At 27.7% G+C, this 14,119-nt stretch overlaps 1 protein-coding gene and 1 non-coding gene across 4 annotated transcripts in view; both read left to right on the top strand.

The window, feature by feature from the left end:
- The first annotated feature begins 213 nt into the window (after positions 1-213).
- On the top strand, positions 214-286 carry trnak-uuu (transfer RNA lysine (anticodon UUU)). The gene has a single exon. It is a non-coding gene; the product is annotated as a tRNA-Lys (tRNA).
- Positions 287-11,199: 10,913 nt separating this feature from the next.
- LOC100208421 (centrosomal AT-AC splicing factor) overlaps positions 11,200-14,119 on the top strand; it is a 31,151-nt gene continuing 28,231 nt past the window's right edge. For all 3 annotated transcript variants that reach the window (XR_010639132.1, XM_065799981.1, XM_065799980.1), the window contains exon 1: positions 11,200-11,409. The gene's annotated coding sequence lies outside the window, so the exon portion shown is untranslated. The remainder of the gene's footprint in view (positions 11,410-14,119) is intronic.

Genomic DNA, 14,119 nt, shown 5'->3' with positions numbered 1-14,119 from the left:
GCAAATTGCTTTCTGTCAGTTAGATATGATTTAAACCAAACTTTTTTTTTAACACCATCATTTTTTAGTTATTTCAAAAGTATATGATGGTTTACTGTGTCGAAAGCTATACAATAAATTTTTTATCGATTTATCTATATAAATCGATTAAAAATTTTGTATAGCAACTGTGATTGTAGTTATATTTAATATATATAACACCTTAAACTATATGCCCGGTTAGCTCAGTCGGTAGAGCATCAGACTTTTAATCTGAGGGTCGCGGGTTCGAGTCCCTCATCGGGCGCTTTCTATTTTATTGAACAAGTTTGTTCAAGTAGCAAGTTTATTAAAAGGTGCTCGAGTCTTAAAGGTATTCGAGAATTGATCGTGTAAGTCATGGCAAAGTTTTATGTAAACCACTGCAGCAGTTTATGTTAATGTTTTAAATAGTATTTTACCCAAATAAAAAATCTTCTGATCATGAAACTTCATATGAGAGATTTCGAATATTAGTTTAAAAGGAGTCTGTTAGAATGTTAAAACTTCACAAAAATCAAAACAATTGTACAAATTTTTAAATTTTTTTAACATTTTATGACCAAAAAACTTTAGGTTAAATAGCAAATAAGGTCCCTGTGAAACATCTTTTAAACTGTTAAACAATTTTTTAACTGCTTCTTAATAGCGTATATATAAAAAAGAATAAAGATTTTTAAAAAACATCTTTTTATTAGTATTTGAGTTAAGTGCTTATGATAACCATATTAGGTTAAGATCAGGGCCGTTCCTAGGGTTGGCGGCGCCGGGATAAAAGTGGTTGCGGCGACCCCCTCCCCTCCCTCCAGTAAAAGTCGCGTATATAAGCTTTTTGTGCTGACACCAATTCTTTAATACTTACACCACTTACCAATCTGCCATAAGGATAAATATAGATAAACTCGATTTAAGTATTGTAATAAGTAAAGGAAATCAAATAGTTAAAACAATGTAATTCTAAATGAAAAATTAAATTACTGACATTGTCAGAGACAAATATTCTAGGAATAAAGTGAGGGGAGGGCGAATCCTTAAAGGTACCGACTGCTTTCTGAAAAAAAGTTTCAAAACTAAATATCACACAACTCAAATGTGTCAAATACCCAACTAGCTGACTACATTCTTAAAAAACCCGACTATAACTTGAAAACTTCAAAAAAAAATTATTTTGGAGACAATAAGCTGAATCAATTTCTGGAGAGTATACAAGCCATCTCCTCTTCACTTGTTTAACATTTCTTGTTACCTTGTATTTATATCCATTTGAGAAATGGAGTATTCTGGTTTAAGGATTATCCTTATCACTCTTCAGGAAAGGTATTGGATCCATTTTGATGAACACTACTTCTAAAGAGGTTTTAAGTTGAAGTTGTTTTTACTTTAGGTTTTTTTAACCACTCTTTCGAGCAGGTTGACATGAAATAGAAACCGTTGAAAACGAATTAAAAACCGCATCTTTTTTTATTTTTTGACCATTTTTCTAAATATTTAAAACCTTCAAAAAATGAAGGGGTCCTAAACTTTATGCGGCTGTATCTTTTGAGCGTCAAAATATATTTTGATAAAATTTGAAGCCTAATTACTATTTATGGGATTTAAAATAATATTTTGTATCTTTTCAAAAATTACTTTCCCTTAACCAGGGGGATGCAGGGGGCGTTTTTCAAGAGTATTTCTACTCTAGTTAGCAAATCACGTGGTTTGTGCCTGAAATTAAAGTTAATTTTATTTAGAAACTAATTACGAATGATCTAATATCAAACTAATGCCATAAACACGATAATTACGAATGATCTAATATCAAACTAATGCCATAAACACGATAATTACGAATGATCTAATATCAAACTAATGCCATAAACACGATAATTACGAATGATCTAATATCAAACTAATGCCATAAACACGATAATTTAGACAAATTAGTCTCAATAAATTACGTAAATTTTCTGATAATTTGATTAAATTAAACAATTTGTTAAAGTATTGATTTATAAAATTTAAAAAATACAGAAAATACTAAATAAAAACGTTTTTTTACAAAATGAGTCTGCGAAAAGCAAGATCTCATTCAGAAAATAGGAGATGGTTATATTTCTGTTGTGTTGATAAAGACAAAAAATTTCTATCTTTGGAGAAGAATGATTCATTGATTCATCTGATCAAAGACTTTGTGGACCCTGGGTTCAGTCTGAGCCTAAGTTCTCAGCTGTCTGGAATATGCGGAAGCTGCAAGACAAACTTAAATTTAAAACAAAAATGTAAAGCTATCAATAAAGATGTGGAGACTTCCTGGATAAATGATCGTGATCAAGTTAAAAATTTGGGAAGAATTAAACAAAAAGTTGACAACTGCAATTGTGCTATTTGCTGCCAAGGACAGTGTACTAAAAGTAGTAGTACACTTAATCTTTCTGAATTCACCTACGTAGAATCTGAAAAGATTACTTTCGAAAACAGAAATTCATTTTGCTTAGAATGCTGTCAAATTGTTGGTCCTGGTATTCGACATCCTTGCAGCAAAAAAAAAAAAATGCTGTTCAAAATCTTCACGCCTTAATTACTTCAAAGAATCAAAGTATCGCTGACAGAGTTGTTTCTTGTACACTAAAAAAAATATCTTTTGTTCGTGATAGTAAAAAATAAAACTTGCAACAAGAGGAAAAGCTCTTCCTGTTAAAGTATACAGACACCAATCACCTATGAGGCATATACGAAGTGAAACAATCACGAACTTGAAGATAAACCATAATCTTCCAAATTGTACAGTGTTAAGAATAATGAAGGAGATAAGAAAAGATGTTGGACGATCTGGAATATAGAAGAACACCTATGCTGAAGTTACAAACAGGTCATGCTAATTGAATAGGTTTTACGATGTGATAAAATGTCAGCTCAAGATCGGTAAAAACTTTTTTGAAAAATATGTTGTTTATTGTACTGACCTATCTATGCTTGTAACTGAAGTTTGTTCCTTCAGAAAAATGGATATTTCTTAAAAATGGATAATTCTATTGTACGAGTTGGTATTGATGGAGGGCAGCAATCTCTAAAGATTGTCATGAACGTGTTTGACCCATTAGTATTAGATTTTCAACCAAGAAACCAGATACACATTGGGGTCAACAAAGTGATTATCTTAGACATAGTTTGAAACGTAGAAGAGAATCATCACAATCTGAAAACACTTTTCCAACTCCTTCAACTCAATAAATTGAAGTTTACCTTGGCTTCTGACCTCAAATTGATCAATATCATCGTTGGATTATCAGTAAGTATCTTATTTCATTTATGTTTTATACTTTAAGTAAGCAATACCTATAAGTTATTTTCTATAATCAACGGTCACGGTGGAAAATACTTGTGTTGCTATTGTGATGGGCCGATGGATGAAAAAGGAGTTCAAAAGACTTTCGGATCTCTAGCAGATGAATTCGAAAAATACCAATTTGATAACAAACCTCGTATACAGATGCAATATTATAAATATGTTACTTATCCATGTCTGTTGGATGAGAAATTGACTGAAGAAATTATCAACATAATTCCACCACCTGAATAACATATTTCTGAACACCATGTTAGTAAAATTATTGATCTCCTCTTCATTGATAAAAATCGGAAGGAGTTTCTTGAAAAGAAAACGGTTATCAGGCATGGCTATAATGGTGGTGGTTTTGATGGACCTAACTGTGCCAAAGTTTTAAGATCACCAGTCTAAATAAAATTAGGAGACACGAATATGTTAATACTATTATTTTCAGCAAGTTAATATTTGGTTAAATTTTGTTTGATTTAGTAGCTGAATGCTGTTTTGGGATGAAACTCGACACATCCGAGAAAGACAAAATAGACAAGTTTGTGGAGTCCATGCTTTACTTAAAAGTATATAGCCATGATATATTCGCAATGAAGATTTTACTTGAATGGAAGTTTCACTTAATCAAGTCCCATCTCAAGGAGTATCTCAATAGGCAGAAAATCCTGCTCCGTATTACATCAAAACAAATATCTGAAGCAGTGCATAAAAACTTAAACAAGACACTAAAAAGGTTCGTTGTGTCTGAGAAAAACGTCCATCACGGTGAAAAGGTAAGACCTATGGTTGTTGAATACAGTTCAACGAGATTGTAAGAAGAATTTTCAGGAATATATTTAAATTGAAAAAATACTTTTTTTTTTTCATTTTTATAACATATTATAATTTTTAAAATACTGTTTGTGGTATTTCATTTGTCAGATTTTGTTATCGGAGATTTATTCATGTTTTGTGTGTGTCAGTAGAGATAGAAAACTTGTTGCATTCCTAATAGATTTTTGACAAGAAGATAATTGCACGTATTATTTTGCTAATATTCATTAAAGCGATAATTTTTTTGCTAAATACCTTTGAAAAATAACCCCTGCATCCCCTGGTCTTTATCTTGAATTCAAACATAAATTGTAATTAGGTTTCAAATTTTATCAAAATATATTTTGACGCTCAAAAGATACAGCCACATAAAGTTTAGGACCCCCTCATTTTCTGAAGGTTTTAAATATTTAGAAAAATGGTCAAAAAATGAAAAAAGGTTTTTTATTCGTTTTAAACGGTTTCTATTTCAAGTCAACCTGCTTAAAAGAGTGGTTAAAAAAAATCTGAAATAAAAATAACTTTAACTTAAAACCTCTAAAAATGAGCAGTGTGATGCAGCCTCTCTCTCTTACAGCCAGCCGTTCCGGCCAAGTGGAATATTCATTAGAGAAAAATCAACAAGTGTCACTTCTGTGAAAAGCGTCTTCTGTAATTATGATACTATTGTCTGTTTCAACTATTATAGGCTTTAAATTACATTTAGGCTCTTTGTTTTTCTTTGATGTTTCCTGAGATTTTTGGCTACAAACATCCAAAGATAAAGTTGATGAACAGGTGGCAAAACTAGCTGAGGAAGTTGAATTGCATAACAGAGGGTTACTCGAATTATCTAAATTATACTCGCGGTAAGATTTAGACTGAGTGGAGATCTCACTAGATGCTTTTAAGGAGTTTTCACCACATAAAATGTTTGATTCGCAAGGTTGTGAAGAACTTGAAGAGAGAAAAAAATGTGGTAGCTTTGGCACACTTTGCAACTTTGGCACTTTGATTTTAACACAGCATTTGTGCTACCTCAGTGTCCTCGGTTAGACCAAAATTTGGTATAAGGCTCATTTGCTTTTCAGTATAACTAATTATTCATTTACTAACCTAGTAATTCGAATAATGGCATGACTTTATTGCCAATAAAATTAAATAAATAAATGATGCAGGAAATAGTATGCACTCAGTAACTGTGTTACACTTTTTATAGGAATAGAGTCAGTTTGCCTGACTTTCTATAGTAATAGTATTAGGTTTTTACCAGGAATAAATAATATAATGTTTTCTCTGCTTTTTGGTGAGCTAAGTCGTTGATGATATCATCCAATTTTCATAATGAAAATTTCATTTTCATTATGTTACTTTTAGTACTCTTAAGAGTTAGATTAGTGAGCCATTCTTAAAGCATTGAGGTATGCAGCCTTTTTTTGATCAAATTCGTTTTATAAAACCATTTCCGCCGAGCAGTTTTTTATCATGAAAATACAGAGAATCTCAATATTGTGTAACTCTTTCTGAACACTTTTCTTGTGTATAAGTGAGCATACAGAATTTTCTCTGCTTACGTCTATTCATTCTTCATCAAGAAACACCTTCACAAACTCAATTTCAAAGAAGGATGCATCCTAGTTGTTTTTGTAGGTTGCAGAAAGTTTGTCTCCTAACAGAGCCGACGACACCAGGGAGCTGGGAGAGGGGGCACGCTTATATGTGGAGTCTCCAATATTTAGTGGGTCCCCAGGCTTTGGACCAAAAAACCCTACAATAAATCTGGCACTGGTCCTTGGCTAATTTTCTTCTTTGAGTACCTGACAGTTTTTTTGACATCTTCTATAAAATAATTTTCAAACTCAAATTAATTGTATAAAACTTTATTTTTGTTCCTTGAAACATAAATTTTCCATAGTGTAAGTTTTTTTAATTCATCATTAAGGTCACTACTGATGATAGTTTGCAACCCTTTTTCTTTCAACATTTTTATTAACTTACTGTCTCGTTGGTTTATTTTTTTTTATTGTAATTTTCAACATTACTATCGTAAACTAAATTAAAATTTATTGATAGATTTTAAATTTCGTTGAAAAATATTGTAAATTACAAATGTTATGACCATACAAAGTTCACATCCCCATCATTTTGGGGGATTCGGAAAACTTACATGGTCATAACTTTTGTAATTTTCAATATTTTTTTACAAAATTTAAAATCTGTCGATAAATTTTAATTTAGTTTACGTTACTTTTGTTTAAAGGATTGAATCAATAAGTTGATAAGTCAACGAGGACTACAAAAAAAAATTTGTATGAAGAAATTTTTAAATTAAAAAAAGTTATTCGTGAAAGCTCCTGCTGGCATTATAATCTATACCGGTATTAGTTGTGATACTATAAAAGAGAGAAAGTTCAAAATTTCACTGATATATAAATTTCCAGTAAAAGTTTTTATAGAAATTTATAAAAATTAATAAAAGCCACGCTAAGGTCAACGTCCAAAAACCTAGCGATTTTACAGCTTAAAATTTTATTGTATAAAATATTTTACATCAAATATAGAAAACCATTTTTGATTTTCAATTGTATTATAATATATGACGGTCTGATAAATCATAAAATAGTTATAAAAAAAAGATTTTACACTTGTACAGAAAACGAAGAGTCAAAAGACTTTATTAAAAGTATAAACATTTATTTATTGAATTAGTAACAAAAAAGTAGTTGAACGTTATCAACACATTAAAAAAAAAATTACCTTTAAAATTGCTTCTTGTATATAGGGAACGAGAACGAAAGTATCATCATTTAGAAATGTAAACATTAGCTATTTACTAATGAAAATATACACTTTAAAAGTAAATTTTTCAAATCTTTGGTTTTTTTATTAGAATTAAATAAATTACCATCATAGGTTTGTGTATTATAGTAAATGTATTATTATTTATATAAAAAAGTTGCTCATTTTTAATGTATAAATGGATTAAGTTATCCGGAACCATCCTCCAAACATTTGTCCAAAACCACTCGATCATACCTCATTCACAAATACTAGTTTTAAAACCAGTGAATTAAAGTATTGAACAATTTTTTTTTTGTAAGTATGGAAAATCATTGATATTTTGTTTCTGGTGTTTGAAGGGGATAGATAAAAAGCGTAAATGCAGAAATTTTAAATGAGTATATTGCGGTAATGAGGTGCAGAAATAATGTTAAGGGCTGGGGGAGGGGTGGAGGTGGAAAGGCTTCAGTTGCATGTTGCATAAAAATACAAAGGAGAGCTACTACATTGACTGAGGCTTTGGGCAGCAAAATGGTTTGAGGTAGGAGAAATTTTGCTCACTTTATTCCTGCATTTTAGCCGTTGAGAATTTTCGCATTTTTTAAAAATTTTTATTTAGGTGCCCCAAGAAGCCCTTATGGTCTTATACAGAGCACCGCGGATGAGCATTTAATTGGAAGTTTACGCCTCCTTCCTAACCGATGTCGAAAGACTTGCCCAGAGGTGAGGTTTGAACAACGGATCCTATGTTTCTGAGGCAAGTGGGGTACCACTGCTGCTCACGGCTGCTCATTTTACCCGAGTCCGTTTTAGAACATTCAATATAACTCGACGTAGTTAAGGCAAATTAGTAAAACTTAAATGGAAATTTTTTATGAAAACCTCATCATTGGCAATCTTTAGTTTAGGTTTTAAATAAAATGGTATAAATAAAAATTTATTTTTGTTTAATACAACTACTTCTTCATGTGTTTTATAAAAATTTCTTTAATTATTTTTTTCTTTTATACAGAATTCTAGAGCCATAGTTATGGGTGTGCAAGAGATGCGGTCGCACAGGGTGGAAATTTTTAGCGGGGCAGAAAACTATTAACAAATCATTATATTATTTCATTCAATATATATATAAATATTTATTGTATACATGTAATTTTTGCTTCTGCGTTACAATGAACATTTTTAGCTTCTGTATCAAATAGAAATGGGGGAGGTAATTTTAAAAACAGGTTGTAGAAATTAAATACAATGTATGTATGAATAAATGTACGTGACATCGCATCAATTAACTTGCAATTTTACCGTGGAAGTCATTAAATTGCATCCAAATAATTTTTGCGTTTTTGTTATGTTAATAATTTTTAGATATTTTTTATCTATGTACTTATGTAAACTTCCCTTTTAAGTTTTTGTTTAGAAAAAGTTAAGATTTTTTATTATATTTTATGAAAATAATGTAATTGTGTTAAGTATTTAGAGCAGTCGCGGCGCAGTGGTAGCACACTTGCCTCAGAACCAAAAGAACCGTGGTTCAAGCACCACTTCTGGGCAAGTTTTGCGACATTGGTTAGGAAGGAAGCGTAAGCTTCCAATTAAATGCTCATCCGCGGTGCTCTGTGATAAGACCGTAAGGACTTGGGGCACCTTAATAAAATTAATAATAATAAAAAAAAAAATATCCAATTTATATCAAATTGTTACATAAAATGTAATTAACTTTTTTTTTTTCACTTTAGAAGTTTTTCCTTTTAGTAACACGTCAAAAAATTGAATACAAAATGAATTAATTTTAGAAGTGAAAAGTTTCAAATTTCAAGCAGAATCTTTAATGGATAATCTAAAAAGTGCCAATCCACTTAATCTTTTACAGCTTATTCATAAATATTCTTTGAATAGTGCTTACCCAAACATTGAAATATGATGATGCTATAAATGATTTCGCATCACTGAAGACCGGAAGAGTAAACTTAAAATGACATTTGAAAAACATTGAAACATTGTTATTATTGAAGTTTAATAAAAATGATAATTGGTCGGACCTTTTTTTTTTGAAAGGAGGGGGGGGGGGGACTGCAGAATCCAAGACTTTTACAAAGCCTTTTATTAAACCTTTTTAAGTCGGTTTAATTCAAATTATTTGTTTTCTACTTCATAAGTTGTAATTATAATGTTTTCTACTTAATAAGTTAAAGTAAACAAAAAATTAAGTTCTAGTAGTTCTGTTTTTTCTATTTCCTCGAGGAATTTTTTATTGTTTAATAGTATCTGCAATAGTTAGAATAATTCTAGCTCCAAGCAGAATCCTCACTCTAATCTTAAGTTCTTAAATAGCATTTTAGAACTTAAGATTTTTCAGGTCTGGAAATTGAAGCTAACAGTAGGATTCCATAATATACTGCAATTATGTTATATTAAATTTTATTAAATATAAAATATTAATAAGCATTTTACATTTTAAATAAATTTTACAAGATTGCTTTTAGTCCACAATAAGACCTTTAGTGTTTTCCAGTTAAACAATCTATTTGTTTATTCTGCAGACCAGATATTTTACGGTAACTAATAACCAACTGACGGCAGTTTCTTGATAAGTACCTTAATACCTAATACATTCGGCTGCACAGTGATTTAGAAACACTTAAAATTTAGCCAAAATACAGTTTTTTGAGTAGCGCAATTTAAATAATGTTATTAACTAACTATTTTATACAGTTTCTTATGATTTTAACGGTAAAAAAAAATAAGTACTGAAATAAAAGATTCAAACGTTAATTTATATTTGAAAGTGACCGAAAATAGCTTTTTTTTATCATTAAAATTTTATCATTTTTAAATCTTGATTTTCTCCCTAAATACAAAACCTTTCAATTTAATTTTCTATATATACAAAGATAATAGAAAACTTTATCTTAAATTATGAAAATATTCGAAATATGTATTTATACACGTTGTAAGAAATGCATTTAAAAAATGCAATTGTAACGAGCTTAGACTGATTTTTATAGTGCTAGGACTTTTTACCTTAGACTTCCTTCGCGAAGCTGATTCTTTTTTTAAAGAGAGTTTGTATCATTCTATAAGAAACTAAAAAAGTTAGCTGCCCCAATTTGCCCCATTTTGATATATATATATATATATATATATATATATATATATATATATATATATATATATATATATATATATATATATATACATATATATATATATATATATATATATATATATATATATATATATATATATATATATATATATATATATATATATATATATATATATATATATATATATATATATATATATATATATATATAATATATATATATATATATATATATATATATATATATATATATATATATATATATATATATATATATATATTAGTAGAAAATCTCAGACTCAGAATGACTCAGAAATAAATGATCAAAATTGATAAAACTTCAATTTATACCAAAAATTAAATATAAGTTAGCTACAGTTGCACAAAAAGTGTTGAACAAATTATAAAAGTCACAATAATTCTTTGTTAAACAAAAAAGAAATTCCTAATGAAAAATTACAGAAAATTGTAATTGTTCAAAAAAAAAGTATTTGTCCAATGAGCAGAAATGTTTATCAAAAGCGTGGTATATAAATGTGTTGTTTCTTCTAAGAATATAACTGATAAACAATATATTGGCTTAACAGAAGTAGAATGGAAAAAAGATTTTCTAATCATAAGCATTCCTTTAAAAACAAAAAATATTCAAAAGACACCATGTTCAGAAACGTCAGGAAAAACTCTTAAAACATAAAAGTTAAAGGTAATTTACGTCGTATTAGGCTAATACTATTAGCATTTACGTCGCTAAATATTTTATAAAATGAGCTTTTTAAAACCACATTATTTCGAAATGGGGCAAGTTGGGGCAGCTAACTTTTTTAGTTTCTGATAGAATGACACAAACTCTCTTTAAAAAAAGAATCAGCTTCTCTGCCGATTCTTTTTTTAAAGAGAGTTTGTATCATTCTCTGATTCAACGCTACTCAAAAAACTGTATTTTGGTCAAATTTCAAGTGTTTCTAAATCACTGTGGGCTGGGGTGAAAATAAAAGTTTGGTCTATCGATGAATATTTCGTTGCGTCTACCTGCAAATGAACAAAAAATAGAAAAAAGGGTAATATGAGACATTGGGAAGCACCATTATTATTTATTTTTACCTATTTTCATACATTATTATTACCATTTTAAAAATCGAGAAAAAAAAAATAATTGTTTTAATAATGTTAATAAACGGCCGTTTTTACGCATTAAAATGTAGACTAATAATAATACTAAAATTTTTGAAATTTTTATAAAATTTCGCTTCGTTTCATTCCCAACAAGACATAGTTTTGAATTTTTTTAAAATAATATTAGGGACCTGTCTGATGTTTAAGAGTCAAAATGGGGCATTTACTGTAAAGCATTTTTTATTACAATTGCTTCTGGTTGCATACATGGATTGGCAAATAAGTACGTTTTATTGTGATGAAACTCACACTTTTGTATATTTTCACCCTAGCCTATTGTACACTCTCTTTTGACTCAAAGAATGTATGTTTTCCTCTATTCAAGATGGTACTTTTTCACTGTAAAGATTTCTTTGCAGTGAACTACCACCTTAGGTTCTTTTATCGTTTCCTTTAATGAGATATAACAACGTTATGTCATAACAGGAAACGATTGTAACGTTTTTAATTGCACTTTTATATATATATACATATATGTATATATATATATATATATATATATATATATATATATATATATATATATATATATATATATATATATATATATATATATATATATATATATATACGTATACATATATATATTATATATATATATATATATATATATATATATATATATATATATATATATATATATACATATATATATATATATATATATATATATATATATATATATATATATATATATATATATATATATATATATATATATATATATATATATATATATATATATATATTTAAACAACTTTAAAAAGTATTCTACACAATAGAGTGCTCAATATTCTTAAAAGAACAGAGCAATTATATATTAGTAGAAAATCACTTAACAAAAAATTTTTCATTTAACACTGTGTTTCATCAACAAAGATTCATCAGAAATCTTTCTGATGAATCTTTGTTGATGAAACACAGTGTTAAATGGAAAAAATTTTTGTTAAGTGATTTTCTACTAATATATATATATATATTATATATATATATATATATATATATATATATATATATATATATATATATATATATATATATATATATATATATATATATATATATATATATATATTAATATATATGTGTATATATATATATATATATATATTAGTATTATTAAAAGAATTCTTTAGAATTGTTTACTTATGCTTTTTTGATATTTTTCTATATTTAAATATATTTTTCTTTCAATATTATATTTTTATCTCACTTATTTTTATAGTTTTTAAGAGAAACTTATTTTCATGTAAGCATTTGATAATCAATTCTGATTTTTTACCTCATGAACATTCTTAGTTTGCGTGTGTAATTATTTCAAATTTTTCTTGTAGACATAATATAATCAAATCTTTGGGGGGATAGCCATATGAAGAAAGAATAAAAATTTGAATATTCATCACTATTTCTTTACAAACAGAGTTACAAAGGATTGAAATTAATTTCTGAAGGGATTTTAGATAAAGAAAACTTGAACCTTTTTAAAACAGTATCGATAAAAATTTTAATTTCGAATTCTTTTTTTGTTATCAACTGTCACAGTTTTTACTCTGTAACTCACCAAACCTCAAGTGTGTGCAGCATACTTTCTGTACTAGGCATTTTTTGAAAATATTGTTATGCGCAGGTGCTGTTTAAGGATGGACCAATTCAAAAATAAAAACATCAATCTAAATCAATTTTTATCTTTCAATTCCCATCTGTATTATGGCAGCTTGGTGTCTTTTGAATATTTTTTGTTTTTAAAGGAATGCTTATGATTAGAAAATCTTTTTTCCATTCTACTTCTGTTAAGCCAATATATTGTTTATCAGTTATATTCTTAGAAGAAACAACACATTTATATACCACGCTTTTGATAAACATTTCTGCTCATTGGACAAATACTTTTTTTTTGAACAATTACAATTTTCTGTAATTTTTCATTAGGAATTTCTTTTTTGTTTAACAAAGAATTATTGTGACTTTTATAATTTGTTCAACACTTTTTGTGCAACTGTAGCTAACTTATATTTAATTTTTGGTATAAATTGAAGTTTTATCAATTTTGATCATTTATTTCTGAGTCATATATATATATATATATATATATATATATATATATATATATATATATATATATATATATATATATATATATATATATATATATATATATATATATATATATATATATGTATATATATATATATATATATATATATATATATATATATATATATATATATATATATATATATATATATGTATATATATATATATATATATATATAAATATATATAAATTAAATTATATAGATATATATACATAAATATATATATATATATATATATATATATATATATATATATATATATATATATATATATATATATATATATATATATATATATATATATATATATATACAGTCATGGACAAAAGTTTGCGACCACTGCAATTTTTTACAAAAAACACAAAATTTAGAAAAACAAGTAGTAAATTATAAATCAGTACATATATTTCTAATGTTTATTCACACTATACAGGTTAAACAGCATGTCTATTCATATTTTAGTATTTACAATGAAATCCTTTATTTTTGAGAATATTTTCAATATGTCCTGGCATTGATTAACACAGTTTCTTGCAATAGTCCGGCGTAATCTCCTGCACACGTTTAATTCAGTTGATGAGGTCATCTTCAGAACTTGGGCTATGTGCAGCAATCTTCTGCTTCAATACAGTCCAAACATTCTCAATAATATTGAGATCTGGACTGTTGCCTGGCCAAGGTTCCAGTAACGGGATATTTTCAGAACGCAGCCAGTCCTTAACAGTCTTGGTACCATGACAAGGTGCGCCATCATGCTGGAAATGAGTGATGCCATGTATTGGTACAAGTGGTGGCAGCTTATATATCAGTATACTCAAGTAAACAGCATCATTGATC

This window comes from Hydra vulgaris, chromosome 06 (assembly GCF_038396675.1).
Source record: "Hydra vulgaris chromosome 06, alternate assembly HydraT2T_AEP".
In the NCBI taxonomy this organism is placed as follows: Eukaryota; Metazoa; Cnidaria; class Hydrozoa; order Anthoathecata; family Hydridae; genus Hydra; species Hydra vulgaris.
The sequence above is the reverse complement of the archived record's forward strand: the minus strand, read 5'-3'. Positions and strand labels throughout refer to the sequence as shown.